The 14,848-nt window shown below is 49.1% G+C and overlaps 1 protein-coding gene across 5 annotated transcripts in view; it reads left to right on the forward strand.

Annotated features, from left to right (window-relative positions):
• Positions 1-14,848, forward strand: part of SGMS1 (sphingomyelin synthase 1) — an 87,524-nt gene that overhangs the window by 52,294 nt on the left and 20,382 nt on the right. The window contains exon 1 of one of the 5 annotated variants that reach the window (XM_066324326.1): positions 641-765. The exons of the other annotated variants lie outside the window; for them this stretch is intronic. The gene's annotated coding sequence lies outside the window, so the exon portion shown is untranslated. Of the gene's footprint in view, positions 1-640; positions 766-14,848 lie in introns of those variants that run through there. 5 annotated transcript variants of the gene reach the window in all.

The raw sequence follows: 14,848 nt of genomic DNA on the forward strand, positions 1-14,848 counted from the left end.
GCGGCCAGCTGACACGCTCTGCTCCCTCTCACCTGGGATGCTTTCCCCAGCCTTTCCCGCTGGATCCATGGGCAGGAGGTCCTGTGTGTTCCCAGTCTTTGCTCTGTGTTTTGGGATAGAGGTTGGACGCTAACCCTCGGGGGCCGCTGATGCTGCCTGGCCATGGACTCTGCTGCTGGTGGCAGCAGCGGGATGGAGCCCAAAAATTCATGGAAAGCTCGGGGAATTGGTTGTCTTGTGTTAACGGGGTGGAACACGACTTTCCTTTACGGCGGAGGGGTTTTTTGTTTGTTTGTTTGTGTTTGGCCGGTGGAGCAGCGCTGCCGGGAGCTGTTGCACCACCCGCGGTGGGGCTGGCACTCCCGGCCTCCTCCTCCTCCCGCTGTTCCTCCTGTCGCGGGCGCTCCGTCCCCTCCTCTCCCGGCGCTGACGCACTGGCGCGCCCGGGAAAAGGAGCGGCGGGAGCGCTGTGGCTCCATCCCTTCTGGAGCTCGGCTCACCTCTCCGCGTTTCCCTCCGCAGGCGCTTGCCGCGGGGCTGGCGGGCAGCTGGGAGAGGAGCGCTGAGGAAGCCCAGGCCGGGGGAAGCTGAAAGGCAACTGTGAGCGAAGGAAGTCGGGGCCGGCGGAGGAGGCGCGCTCCGCGCTCCGGGAGTGGCCGCGCCGCCGCCGTGTCCCCGGACTGCCGCCGGGAGCGGCGCCTCTGCCTGCCGCTGCCAGAGGAAAAGCCGCCTTATCTGCTGCTGTCTGCCGCCTCATTTCCAGGGGTGAGTACCTCTCCTCTCCCGGTGGTCCCGGTGAAGTGTAAAGGCGTGTTTGGCTGCTGCTGGAGAGCCGGGGGCTGCGTTTGGGGGATACAGTGCGATCTACAGCACAGCTCTGGGCAGTTGGTTGTCTTTTTGCTTGGGTGACTTTTTTGAAAGTGGCGTTTAAGCTTGTGGTGACTTTGTTGTAGCTGCTTCGTTTTAATCTTAGTTTTTAGTTTGGCTTGAGGTCTTTTTTACTAGAAGCCAGCCAGGCTGCCATCATGTGGGACAGCCCGTGTGTCTCCCTGGCTTGTCCCCCAAACTGTGTCGGGTGTGTTTCCATCTGGCAGCTTCATCTCCTGCCGCGGCATGGAATCTCCCTGTGGTTTCTGGGTTTGGAGGTTTGTTTGCAGCACACCTGTGGGAGATAACCAGAGCTACACAGTGTGGCAGCAGCGCTTCCTTGCACAAACTAAAAGCCAGGGACAATCTACTGTCCCCATTGCCGCTTTGGGCAGCTCTCTGCACGCGTGACCTCCCCCGTGATTGCTGCCAGATCTCCCCGGGGCAGTTGTTTGCAGTGTTCGTACGAAAGAGCGGGAGCAAGGTGATGTTTTGGACTTTCTGTGAGGTGGCAGAGTGGCCGTGCCTGGGCAGTGCCTGTGCCTGCTCCGTGTGTGTCGCCGTGTCACCGCTGCCCTGTGTCACCGCTGCCCCGCTGCAGGGTGGCCCTGGGTGTGGAGAGCAGCCCGTGAGTCACAGGGAGGGCGCAGAAATCCTCTCGGAGGGCTCTGGGTGCTGCTCAGGGGGAACAGGGCTTCATCCACCTGCTGCGCCCTGGATCTGCTGCGGAGTCTTTCCAGGGGCTGTGATCCTATTTGTGCGTTTTGGGCACAGCCGCCTTTTCTTCTCATCCTAAACCTCTTTGGAACTCAACGCTTTAATCTGGAAGCTTTCTAATAGATTTAGAACGATGAGTCAAGGGTTGTTGTTTTTTTTTTTTTTTACTTGACTTCTGGGGAGGAAACTAAACCAAACTGCCTGCAGTAGCTCATCTGTGTGTATTTTTTTATACATATATTTGTGTATGTACACACACAGAAGAGCTACTCCAGGCATTGGTTTTTAGGCTGTGTGTGTATAGATGGGCATGTGTGTCTGTATATAAAATGTGTTTTTATAGCAGGATGGTGTGAGCAGGCTGAGAGGAGCATGAATTTCTTCTTGCCCTGCCTACTTCATTTGCCAGTTGATTTGGTTATGCCGACAAAGGCAGGAAAACCAGACCATAACAAAACCACTCTTTCTTATCTAATCTGCTTACAGCATTGTCAGGTAAATCATTAACCCATGGGCCCTGTGCCTGTAAAAGCTGCTAAAGTGGTTTCCTGCCCTTGAAACTCCCATTTTCCAGAAGGTAAGAAGTGAAATTACTTGCAGATCTTGGTTTCACACGTGGGTGTTTGCTGCTGCCGTGCGTTTCTGTGCCTGTTAACAAAGTGCTGTAGTCCTATTAATGATGGGAGAGGACCTGCTCTCCCTGCGGTCTTTTTCCTAAGAAAACAGCTCCAGCTAGGGCAGAGGGGAAACACAGCATTTACTTAATTGTAAACACTGTCATTCATTAATGAAATGTAATTTCACGTGGGTTTATGGCTGACGGAGTGTTTTGCTCAGCAGCTTCAAATCCATTTGAGCTGGGAAGATTTGCTGTGGGTCTCGCTGTGCTTAATTCCAAACCAGACTTATGTTTTGGTTGACTTTGGTTTCTGTAGGCATGTAAGAGATGGCTTTCTCTGAAGCATTTAATACTTAGAGTCTGTACAGTCCTGTCTGCATTGCTTTAAGTTTTGATCGATCGTGTTGGCAGCGAGTCTGTTTTGTGGGAGTAACTTAAAGCATGGAAAATCTGTAGCACATGGACAACAGCAGAAGTAGCTTCATTTGTGATGTTTGCTGCCGTTGCCTGAACAAAGGAAAAAGGGTTCAAGAAGGGCTTAAGCTGTTCTAGTTGCCAGTGTCCAAGAGCATGACTCAAAACTTCCAGCTAAATTCCTCTAAGCTCCCTGAGTCCATGTTGGAGTTGTGCCTTTTCCCCCTAAGCTGGGTCTGTTTTAAGTGCCAAACTCTCAGCCGGCTGTCTTCTGCCAAAGGTCTGCCTGGTCCTACTAAGGGATTTTCAGGCATCTCCAGGGAGAAAATGGGTCCAAACGAGGCCTTGGAGGGCACAGCTCAGAAAGCTGGACCTCACTTTCAGTGCTCTGCCATGCCCTGAGTGCTGTGTGCCGTTTGGCACGGCTCAGCGCCCTGCACAGCCTGTGCTCTCTGTGCCTGGCTTTCCAGCTGCCTGGGAAAGCTCCAAACTGCTCCTGCTGCTCTGGAAAGTGTCCTTTTTGCTTGGTTAACTTTATAGCCTGGCTGCACATTAGCTTTTTAAAGCTGAGCTTTTAAAAGCTGCTCTCTCATGTGAGGAGAGAATTCGGGGGTTGCTGTGTGTCTGGGTTACACCTGACACCAAGTGCCCGGAGGAGGAGATATCCAGATCTGGAGGAGAAGGTGACTCCAGACCTTTCCCCAGGAGGGGTGAGCTTGTGGAAGGAGGTCTCTGCACTGGGGACACCTCAGTAAGTGCTCCCAGGTGCTGTGTCAGGTGGGGATCTGCCTTGGAGAGGGCAGGGTGCTCCCTCCTCCCTGTGTTGGGAGAGCCTGCAGCAGGAGCAGATCTATGCCCTGGATCCTTGCTCGAGCCTCTCTCCTTTGAGCTTTTAGGGGCAAGAGGTGCTGATTGGGATCTCAGCCCGTTCAGGTGAGCCGTGGTCCTCTGGGTAACCAGCTTGCCACTGTGTGCAGTCAGAGCTTTGTGGCCCCAAGGGACAAGGAGAAGGAACACACCTTGGGAGTCTCTCTGCTGCCCCATGTGCACTCGCCTCTGGCCTGAGGATGGTTTTTTGCAAGGAAAATTGCTCTGATGGAGCACTCGGTTGTCTCCAGCTGCTTTCTGCAGCTGTCTGCATGGCAAAGGAGGTGGGGGAAATGACTGGTTAAAAATAGAAAGGCGGATTAGGGGATGTGAGGTATGGTTCCAACATCCAGCCGGGCTGCTCTCACAACTCGCTGCTGCCACCGAAAGGGGAAGGACTTGCTCGTGCTTCACGCCTGCAGAAACCCAGGAAAAGAGCAGGTTTTCTGCCGTGGGATCACCCCGGCACAGGAGAGGAGGGAGGGGATGCCTCTGAGGAAAGCTTCTTGAGTTCTGCTGGCACAGGTGACACGAGTCCAGGTGTGCAGGGACGGGAATTCAGGTGAAGGCTCCCATTGGAAAGGTTGGGTTTAAGCTTCCAGCTGCAGCCAAGCTCATCTGGGTTAGTCTGGCCAGGTTAAGGACAAAGATTTAAGGAGATTTACTCTGCTCTTTGAATTGTTTGAATTGCTTATTCTGCTGTTTTGTGAGGAGAATTCAACTTGGGAAGAAAAAAAAAAGCAAAACCAAGAAGTACTGGGGGTGTGATTTCACTGAATGTGAATGTGTAACGTGACGCTCTCAGAAGAGACTTTATTTTGCAATGAGTGTGTGAAGTGTCAGGAGAAAGAGTCAACAGACAAGCCAAGGGTAAAAAACTTGTGCTTTGGAAGCCATGGACTTTTTAAGTGTTGCTTTTAGGAAGTGGTCACTGTACAGTGTTTTGTGACCAACCTTCAGTGTTGATCACTGTTCCTTGTGGTTATCACTGGTTGTTTCGATATATTTTCTGTTGCTTTTCCTAAAACAACTGAATTCCTAAAATCCAGGTAGTAAAACCGTTATTTTCTTTGCTGAAAAGTTTGTTTCCCGCCTTTTTTTTTTTTTTTTTTCCTTCTCTTTGGTCTTGGAGGTTCGAGTTTATTTTTATTTGCTTTCTTTAATCTTTTTAACTCTTTAGCACCCATTGAACAGTTTGAGTTCTCCTGCTGCTCCTTGATTCAGCTTCTGTTGTTGTAGCACTCCGAGCCACACGCTGATAAACAGTGACCCGTCCTGTACAGCATTGAGAAAGAAATATCCAGGGGCATTTCAGATATCCTGGATATCCTAGATAGATCCTAAATCCCAGGATGCATCCTGTACCATGCATTTCCTGCAGAGGATGCAGTGGAGGGACTACAGCAGTTATTCATCATAGCTAAAGAGTATTTATCTAGCACTTAGTTCAGAAAACCTGTCCCATTTCCTGGGCAAATTCTTTGAAGAAAAACAGCATTTATTCTTTTTGAGAAGCTGTGAATACAAGGTGGAATTCAGTATCAAGTCAGAGTTTACCTTTACCTGGAATCGTTCTACCTTCTAAAAGTGAATTTGAGAATTGAAGTTACACTTCAACCTCTGAAAAGGAATCCTGAAGACAAGCAGGTATTTTTACTCAGTTAAGTTTCATAACACTTCGGCATGATTTCTCACAAATTACTGAGCTGCTTTTCATAACCAGGAGTAAAAATTCACTGGTCTCAGTGACAGATATAACACTGTTTTCTTGTAAATTGAAATGATCACTTCAGCAGTCAAGCAGGTTTTTCACCACTAAGAACATGGCTGCTGTCATACTTGATTTATTTTTTAAAACAATACAGCTGAACACATTTGACTTCTATTTATTTGTATTGGAGAAGCTGCTGCTTTGGGGTTGTTGGGTATTAAGCATCAAGGATGAGAAGGATTTAGCTGGAAGATCACCAGCAAGTGAGTTTTGGTATAACTTCATTTTCGGTTTCTTCATCTTCCCAGATTTCTGGGGTTTTTCCATGTTATTTCTAACTCCTCTGGTGTTTGGAAATTTTCTCTTTTAATTTCAGCCACCTGCTTCACTCTGGGGACATTGGTTTGTCTGTTCTAAACCAGTCACACCCCACCTAAATCCTGGCATTGTTCAGCTCACTCTGTGTGTTTGGATGTTGTACTGAGGTTAAAGCAACAAAGAACAACCCCAGGCACCAGCACAGGCTTGGGGGGGACATGCAGGGAAGGACCTGGGGGACACGGAGCTGTCCCTGGGCCAGCAGAGTGTCCTGGGGCTCCTGGGGGACACGGAGCTGTCCCTGGGCCAGCAGAGTGTCCTGGGGCTCCTGGGGGACACGGAGCTGTCCCTGGGCCAGCAGAGTGTCCTGGGGCTCCTGGGGGACACGGAGCTGTCCCTGGGCCAGCAGAGTGTCCTGGGGCTCCTGGGGGACACGGGGCTGTCCCTGGGCCAGCAGAGTGTCCTGGGGCTCCTGGGGGACACGGAGCTGTCCCTGGGCCAGCAGAGTGTCCTGGGGCCAAAGAGGCCAGTGGGATCCCGGGGCAGCAGGAGGAGCGCTGGCAGCAGGGCAGGGAGGGCTGGGGGCCCTGTGCCCAGCCCTGGAGGCACCTCTGCAGCGCTGTGTCCAGCTCTGGATCCTCAGCACGGCAGGGCCAGGGAGCTGCTGGAGCCGAGCGAGGGCCCGGAGCATCTGGGTGCCCAGGAAAGGCTGCGGGAGCTGGGGCTGTTCAGCCTGGAGAGGAGCCCCAGCGGAGAGGGGCCCCCAGCCCTGGGTGTCCCTGTGTGCAGGGAGGGCTCCCAGCAGGGCCCAGGCTCTGCCCAGGGGGCCCAGCAATGGCCCCAGAGCCACGGGCAGGGCCTGAGTCCAGCAATTCCCCCTGCACAGGAGGCACAACTTCTTCCCTGGGCGGTGCCCGGCCCTGAGCACATTGTCCACACAGCCCGGGGGGCTCCTCCCTGGGGCTGGGGCAGAGCTGTGTGCACACAATGCTGTGCCCTGTGCTCTGGGATGGCCCTGCTGGGGCACGGAGGTGGCACCAGGTGCCCACCCAGCTCCTGCGGCCTCTCACAGCCTGGGAGCCTGTGATCTGACCTGGGCAAACCTTGAGGGTTGGTGGATATTTCAGGTGGTGAAGGGATCTCTAGTTCTGGAGAAGTCATGAAAAGTGATACTGAAAAAGCCAGATGAGAAATGAAAGCAACTTTCTGTTGTGTTTGGCTTCACAGATCTCCTTGCAGCTTCCGGAAACAGAAGTGGTGCAACTGTTTGCTGGGAGCAGGATTTTAGAGGAGGGAAGAAATCCTTCTGGGGAGCTGAGAGTGAACCCTCATAACCCAGAACAGTTTGCCTCTCCTTTAATTTCTGAGCTGCTAAATTTACATCAGCACCTCTCTCCAAACCATATGTATTTTAAAGGATAACAGTGTAACAGTTCAGCAGAGGGACTATTTGCAAACATTTTTCCCTCTGTATGGTGGCCTGGCTTCTATCAGATGTGAAGAGAAAATGGGAAAATAATGGATCTGGTAATTCTGAGTTACTTAAGCTAAGAGCACTTGGGTTGCTGTTTTGGACTTATCTGGGAGAAAAGTAACCCAGGCTCAGACTTTTGTTAATGTTTAATGTTGTGTAACATTCTGCCTGGGCATAATTGAGCCATCAGCGCAGGAGTGATCCTGTTGGAGGGGTTTATTGTCAATGATTACAGATCCTTCTGTGGCTTTCATTTCATTGCAGCCTGAGCTCATTGATGAACAGGATCATCATTTATTTACACTTCTTGAGATCCTTTCACACTGGTTCTCCTTTTGAGCAGAGAGGAGGATGAGGAGATACCACAAAGTTATCTAAAATATTCTGCCCTCTCTTCCTGATGGTGGTTTGGCGTTTCCTTGGTTTTAGCAGCCTCTTCACTTCCTCCTAATCCTGGTGATTTTTCGTCTGGATTGGGTTGGAAAGGGTCTGACACGTGGGGCTGGGAGGAGCCTCAAAGGATGGAGGAAAGGGGAGAAGGAAGAACAGACTCTACCGAGATGGAAAGGAAAATAAGGAGGAAAAAAGCCAAAGAGCACAAACACTCCAGATAGTTCTTGTCTAGGTCTCAGTTTGAGATGAACGCTCCTGATTTTTTCCTTGTGATTTCCCTGATTTTGTGAGATTCCTGTGTAAGACAGTTTGTCTCTGTGCTCTGCCATGCAGAGCTTTGGAGCAGGGAGGGAGTCCTGTCTGAAAAGTACCTTTGGAAACAGGTGAGGAGAAGCTGCAAAGAGAAGCTGTGGCTGTCCCTGGATCCCTGGAAGTGTCCCAGGCCAGATTAGAGCAGCCTGGGATAGTGGGAGGCGTTCCTGCCCATGGCAGGGGTGGAACTGCATGGGCTTGAGGGTCCCTCCCAACCCAAACTGTCCTGGGATTCTGTGAAGTGATTTTATACTCAGAAGTAACTTTGGGCATGAAGATGACTCTCAGTAATGTTGAACCTCAGAATAATCAAAGGAGGAGGCATCCAGAAGTTGAGTGTTAGGGTGGATTTGGCAATTTCTGGAGCTTCGGTGGGGACCTGTTGAGCTTTGTAGTCCTGTAAAGTAGGAAAGAGCAGTCTGAAGTCCCTCAAAGCCCTGAGCACCACTGGCTTGAAGCTTTGCATGTCCTGTCCTAGAGAATTCACATATACAGCTGAGCACAGTCCTCATTCTGAGCTCGTCCATCTGGCTGCAAGGTCACCTCAAGTCCACTTTGTAAATACAGAGTAGTAAAAAGGTAGTCCAAAACCACTTTGGGCCACATTTTCACAGTGGAAAGTGGTTTTCAGCTACCTACAGAGTTGTCATGGCTGAACTTGGAGGTTGTTGTCTGCCACCAGCTGTCTGAAAGCTGCTGTGCCTTTTAAATTAAACTGTGCAAACACAAAAGAGGCAAGACGTTGTGCATTGTAAACAGCAGTGGTATTTGTCAGTCAACTCCCTGAAATAAAAAATCTCAGGAAGAAGGAGATGGCAGTGATTTGGGGCAAGTTTTCCATAAGTAGCTATTACTGTTCCCTAGAGAAACTTGCCAAAGCAACACTTGTAACTGGTCACACTTGAAATTGTAAAGACACTGTGTTTGTGTGGCAAAGCTCTGGAAAACAAAAGTGAATTTCAAAGGTGCAGTTCATAACTACTGTTGTGGCCCCAGGCAGGGAAATGAGACAGAAAAGATAATTTTGGTCATTCGAGCCGAATTCCTGGTGTCAGTCCCTATGGGTGGTGTGGCCCTGGCACAGGGTGCCCAGAGCAGCTGTGGCTGCCCCTGGATCCCTGGCAGTGCCCAAGGCCAGGCTGGACTTTGGGGTTTGGAGCAGCCTGGGACAGTGGGAGGTGTCCCTGCCCAGGACAGGACAGGTTCTATCAATTCCAGACCATTCTGAGATCCTGTTCTGTGTTATCCCATTCCAAGTGCTGTGTTTGGTGGAGGCCCACACCCAAATCATCTGATGTTTGTCTTGAGGCTTGATTCTGCCTTTCACCCGTCTGGCCTGACTAAATAATACATGAATTCAAGTGGTTTCTGCTATTTTTAGGCAGTGCAGATCACAAAGGCGAATATAGACGCAGCATTTCTTAATATCAAACTCCCTTGCCTGCTGACTGACCCCAAATTCTGTGCCCTCTGTTAGGGGACACAAGTCCCTGTGTCCTCAATGATTTATGCAGCATCTACAATAACAGGGCCTGTTGCTTTTGGACGTGTGTGCATTCATATTTTATGTCTCTGCCTGCCCTTCATGTTTTATTTAATGGAGAGTGTAAGGAAATTGGTTACTTGGCAAAAAGTGGCTTTTAGTGGGCTAAGGAGCTCCAGGTTTCCTGAATTTTGGGCTGGTGCTGTGTCTGCTTGGCTCCCCAGGGGCTGTTCCACTGCTTTTCAAGAGCTTTCAGAATATTGATCCTTCTTCCTTGCTCCTCCAGAGAGGAAGGAGAGCCTGCAGCCTTGCTGCTGGCAACCTGTCTCCTGCAGATCGTGTTTGGGGAGGGCAAGAAATCCCCAAACCAGTTAGGAACATGGTCTCCTTGTTCTCTCTGAGAACTGCTGGCTTTTCTAGGCTGAGCTCAACTGTGTCCCCATTAAATCTGAATTTACATGGTGCCATACGTGTCATGTCTTGCATTTTAGACTGATCCAGACCAGCACAAGTTTGTCTCAGGATCAGATAAATTCCAGTCCCTGCCTTGTTTCACTGCTGATGTGAAATCAAACCTAGAATCAGACCCTTGTTGTCAGTGCTGTTGTGGTGCCACACAGGGTGAGCTGCATATTTCATCAGGATATCTGCCACTATACTTTTATCCCCTCACCCACATGAAATATTTGTGAATTTAGGTTATTTTCAGACCCAGTGAAAAGCTTTTGCAATGCCTGAGGACAGATAATAATATACTTTTAAAAGAGAATCTCATGTGTATTTATATCCTGTGGTATAGCTAGTAGCCCCCACCCCTACCTCTAAAAACAACACAAACAAAACAAAAAGACCTGAACAACCCCCAAACTCCAACTTCTGTGACTGTTTAATATCTTTTTGGTGTGAACACTCATAGTACTTGATCTTGTTTCCAGAATACCAGCAGTATTTTTCCCACCAGGAGTCATTTCAGCAGCTCTTGTGTAGCTTGCAGGAGGAGCTCTGGCATTCCTGGAGGACTTAAAATGAATTTTCATGATTTTCTACATGTCAAAATTTGGTTTTTTTAGTAACTTCTTATCAAAATGCCATGTTTTAGAAGGTCTTGAAGATTTATCTAGAAGTTACATGTCAGAGCACAGCTCGAGGACAGTCCTGTGGAGTGAGTCTGATTGTGGGCTGAGTGGGTAAAGCAGCAGCTGTGGCAAGGTGGCCCTTATTTGTTTTGTACTCCTAAAATGTTCTGGTTGCTGATGTGTTCAGGAGGCCCATATGCGTTTCCCAGGCCTGAAGGGAGTGCTGGGGAGTCACAGAGCCTGTCACGAGGTGCCTGCATGGACTTTTCCCAGTGTCCTGCTCTCAAGGGCTCCTTGGCAGATCACACAATCCCAGCATGGTTCCGGTTGGAAGGGACCTTAAAGATCCTCTCATCCCAAGGCCTGCCATGGGCAGGGACACCTTTCCCTGTCCCAGCTTGCTGCACCCAGTGCCAGGACCTCCCCACCCTCACAGGGGATAATCCCTTCCTGCTATCCAGTCTAAACCTCCAGAAGAATTTCTGCAGCACCAGAACATCTCACCTCACCCCTGCTGCTCAGAGGAGCCCTTGCACATCAGAACCAGCAGCAGAATTGTAATTCTCCTTTTTTGTTTGCTTACTCACATGCAGCAGGGATATTGGATTCTGCTGGCTGTCTCATGGGACTGTGTCTCCTGGGTATCTACCTATGGGAAGGGCTTATTCCCAGCAGGTCTTGAACGGCTGTGCTGCAGTGAGATGGAAAGGAGCACTCTCCTGCATAGATGCTGCTTCATTTTCTACTTGGCCATTCCCCTTTTATCTTCAGCCTCAGCAGCTTTTTCCAGTACTGTTGGAATCTCCCATCCTTCCTCAGGAGTCACAGAGCCATGGTCCTGTGGCCATGGATCTCCTGATCCATCTGGGAGAGGAGATAGGTCAGAGTGGGGCTATTTTCAGGCAGCACCTCATTGACATCCCTGCCTTGCTCTCCTTAATACCTTGTTAATCTGAGCTTCACCCACCTGCTTGCAGAGAGCTACGGCGTGCACATGACTGCAGCTTGAAATCTTTCCTCCTCTCCCTCCCTCTCATCTGTTCACACTTAACAACAACAAATAATTCAAGATCCTTAAGCCAAATTCCTCTGGAGCTGGTTGATCATGTGATAGTTTGCCACAGAAGGGACAGAGGTTGGTTTGTTTGGGCTCCTCTTTGTGGAAGAAGCACAGAGCCATTGGGTTCCTGCAGTGCTGGCTGCTGTAGGATGCAGGGCTGGTCCCTGTTGCATGTTAACTGTTGTGTAACAGCAGCTGTGAAAGCCAGGCTTGTTTCTGCAGTGATGCTTCTGAAGTCCCTTCGTTGATTAAATGGTTAATTCCTTCCCAGGACGGAATGCTGACTTTTATTAATTGTTTTTCCAAGGGTGGATGTGGCTTTTGAGTGCCTAAACTAGCTGAGATTATCTAAGCAGTGGGCTGTGTTTGCTGGGAGCAGCGTGTGGCGGGTGCCCCGCAGGGAGCTGCACTTGTGACATGCTCCATCGCTGGGGTGAACAGGGGGAATGGCACCACCTGTTAACCCCTCCTGCCCAATGCTCAGTCTCCTGAGAGGAAACACATCTGCAGGAGGGCATCTTTCCAGTCTCTAGTGTAAGTTTTGGCTTGCCTCCTTTTAGTTAAAAGGAGACGATTAGACTGGTAAGGAAAGTTTGCTGGAGGCTGTGCCTCATGCTGGCTGCTGGATGCCCCTCCATCCCTTCTGTGGCAGGAGGAGGGGGATCATATGTCCACCCATTCAGAAGGCATCTGACTGAAGTGTTTTTAGTTGTTTCTGGCTGTGAAGGGTGGACAAAGTGCTGGCTGAACTTCGCACTCTGCTTTGGGTTGCTTTGCAGTGGTTTTTATGGGCTGTGGGTGAGTGGTTGATGACAGCGTTCCCCAGGTGGGGGAGTTGGGAAGGTGAAATATCGTTCAGATTTCAAGCTGCCAGAGAGTAGGGTTAGATTGAATATCAGGAAAAGGTTCTTCCTTGGGAGAATGGGGAGGCCCTGGCAAGGCTTCCCAGAGAAGCTGGGGCTTCTCCATCGCTGGAAGTGTCTAAGGCCAAGGATGGGGCTTGGAGCAGCCTGGGATAGTGGAAGGTGTCCCTGCCCATGGCAGGGGTGACACTGGATGAGCTTTTAGATCCTTCCCAACCCAAACCACTCTGGGATTTTACTTTCACATGGAGCCTAATTTCCATGGCAGGAGCACAAGCTGGTCACACTTACCCAGTACCTCCGGCTGCGATTCCCTTGTTTGGCTAGAATTACGGGTTACTTTTGGAACTGATTTAATGGATGTATTCAAATCCTACCAGTTCAGCCTGTGGATCTGTTACCCAGCCATCCAGTCTTTCCTGTTCAGTGTGCCAGGTACTGGAGTGACTGCCTGCAGAAGAAAGGATGGCTGAGAGATTCCCTGTTCCAGAGAGATTCCCTGGGATCCTGTGAAACCAGGTGGCTTGATGGACAAATCATAAAGGTGTTAGGACAGCATGACACAGGCACATCCCTGTGCCTCAAGTGTGCCACTAGAAAAGGAATTTAGAAGTAGTTGGATGTGTCTTTAGGAGGAGAGGAACTTACTTCTGAGGCTTTCAGGTGGTTATTGAAATACTTATAATTTCCAGAACAGTTAGATGGCGAGATCTAAGTTCTTTATCTTCTCTTATTTCTCCTTCTCTGTGACCCTATCATAACCTTTGAGCTGAGGGGAATATTTAAAACATATTTTGCATCTTTTGAACAAACTGTAATGACTCCAAGTGACTCTGCTCGTGGTCTGGGCAGTTGTTTGACATGTACTCACTGTCACCATTGCTGTCAGTGTGGAAGGAGGCATGTTTTCAGTGTTGTTTTGTGATCTTCAATTACCTATCCGTTAAAATTGTAAGGAATGCTTCATGTTTCAGGGAGGATGTTTGTGTGTTCCTGTTCTTTGGGTTCAGTACCCAGTTGTCAGCAGCAAGATTTAAGCAGGATTTGCTGTTTTGAGGGGAGCTGTGTCACATCTGACGTGGATTGGGAGCAGCTGAGTAGGAACAGTCAATGAAATGAGTAGGAATAGTCTGACACAGATAAAGCTACTTTGCAGCACTGGGCAAGGAATGGCTTGGGTTTTTGGAGACCAGAGCTGCTATGAATTGTTTGGCACCCTCCTTGTGGCTCTTGAAGAAGGAAGTGCTGGATGGCTGGAGTGGGAAGGGGAGGATTTGTCTCCCCAGCCACACTGGGTTTGCTGGAGCATGTTTTTGCCATCCAGGCCAAGGCCAGCAGTGGCAGATCTCCACTGCAAACAGAGGAATTTGGCTTCCTATGATGGGGAGTAAAGAAAGGTTCTGGGATTTGGCAAATAAACTGAGAGGGTTTTTCCTGCTTGTAGCACAACCACAAAAAGGAAGATGCCAGGACAGCTCATCTGCAGTGTCAGGAGATCTGGCTCGAGTCAGGCACATCCCCACCATGCGGGCTGTATGCCCTGATTGTTGGCAATCAAGATGGTTTGGATTTTTTACATTTTCTTCTCTTCCCTTTTCCTGTGTTTCTGATTTTTCTAGACCAACTATGCAATAAGAGCCTTCCTCTCCTTCCTGCAGATGCATGTCTTGAAGAAACTTATTTGATTTTTTGGTGCAACTCTGAGCAGGTATTGCTGGAAAGAGCAGGACTCTGTGTTCAAAAATTCAGACTATTTATACCAGAAGTAATCTTGAACGTGTGTGGTGTTTTGTCTTTCAGACCAAGGAACACTCAGTGTTACATGAAACTTAATTAATTAAACCCAGGGATGGGTTTGTTTTCCAAGAGGAATGGCATTGAAAATGAATAATGTTGATGGTGTGTCTTTTGGGTGGGTTTATGAAAAGTAACAGCTGAAGTGCAGAGAATGGCACTGTGCATGAAGATCTATAGATATTCACATTTCAGCTCTAGAGGCTTGGAGTCTTTTTGATGTGGGTCTCATGTGTTGGGACTTCAAAAGGAGGATGTTTGAAATAAAATATTTATGTTGCTAATGAGAGATGGAAATATTATTCTAGGCTGGGAATCCTAGCATGTAAACTTAGTTTTCTTTTGCTTTAGTTACAACCCTGGCAAAGGCAGTTGGGAGGGAGCGACTATTGTGGTCTGGCTACTGTCTTGTACATGGCCAGTAACAAGCCCTAATATTAAAAAAATATGTCAAGTAACTGATTTAAGTCTTCAGTGAGGATCTGTTTTCTCTGTGATTTGTGCCAGGTTTCCTTTTCCTAATCTGCATGGCCGGTTTGGCAAATTATGCTGGAGTCTGCATTTCGGAGCCACGTTACCGTCAGTCACAAGACTGCTCTCAGTTTCCTTGGGCACTACTTGCCTTTCTGTTCCCATGATTTTTTAAATTTTAAATTCGTGCTGCCACTTGGATTCCCAGAGGTTTCCAACAAATCTGACTTTCTAATAACAAATGACTTTTAGGTAGTCACTGGAGGTAAAAAAACCTCGTAACTCCCAAACACCTGCACTAACTGAGTTAAAATATAGAGCATGTCACAAACGTTTAGTCTCTCCTTATTTTCCTGCTTCCATCCCTCTGCCCTGCCTTGTCGGGAAAAAAACCCACACTTTTTCTGCC

This window comes from Sylvia atricapilla, chromosome 8 (genome assembly GCF_009819655.1).
Source record: "Sylvia atricapilla isolate bSylAtr1 chromosome 8, bSylAtr1.pri, whole genome shotgun sequence".
NCBI classification, from domain to species: domain Eukaryota; kingdom Metazoa; phylum Chordata; class Aves; order Passeriformes; family Sylviidae; genus Sylvia; species Sylvia atricapilla.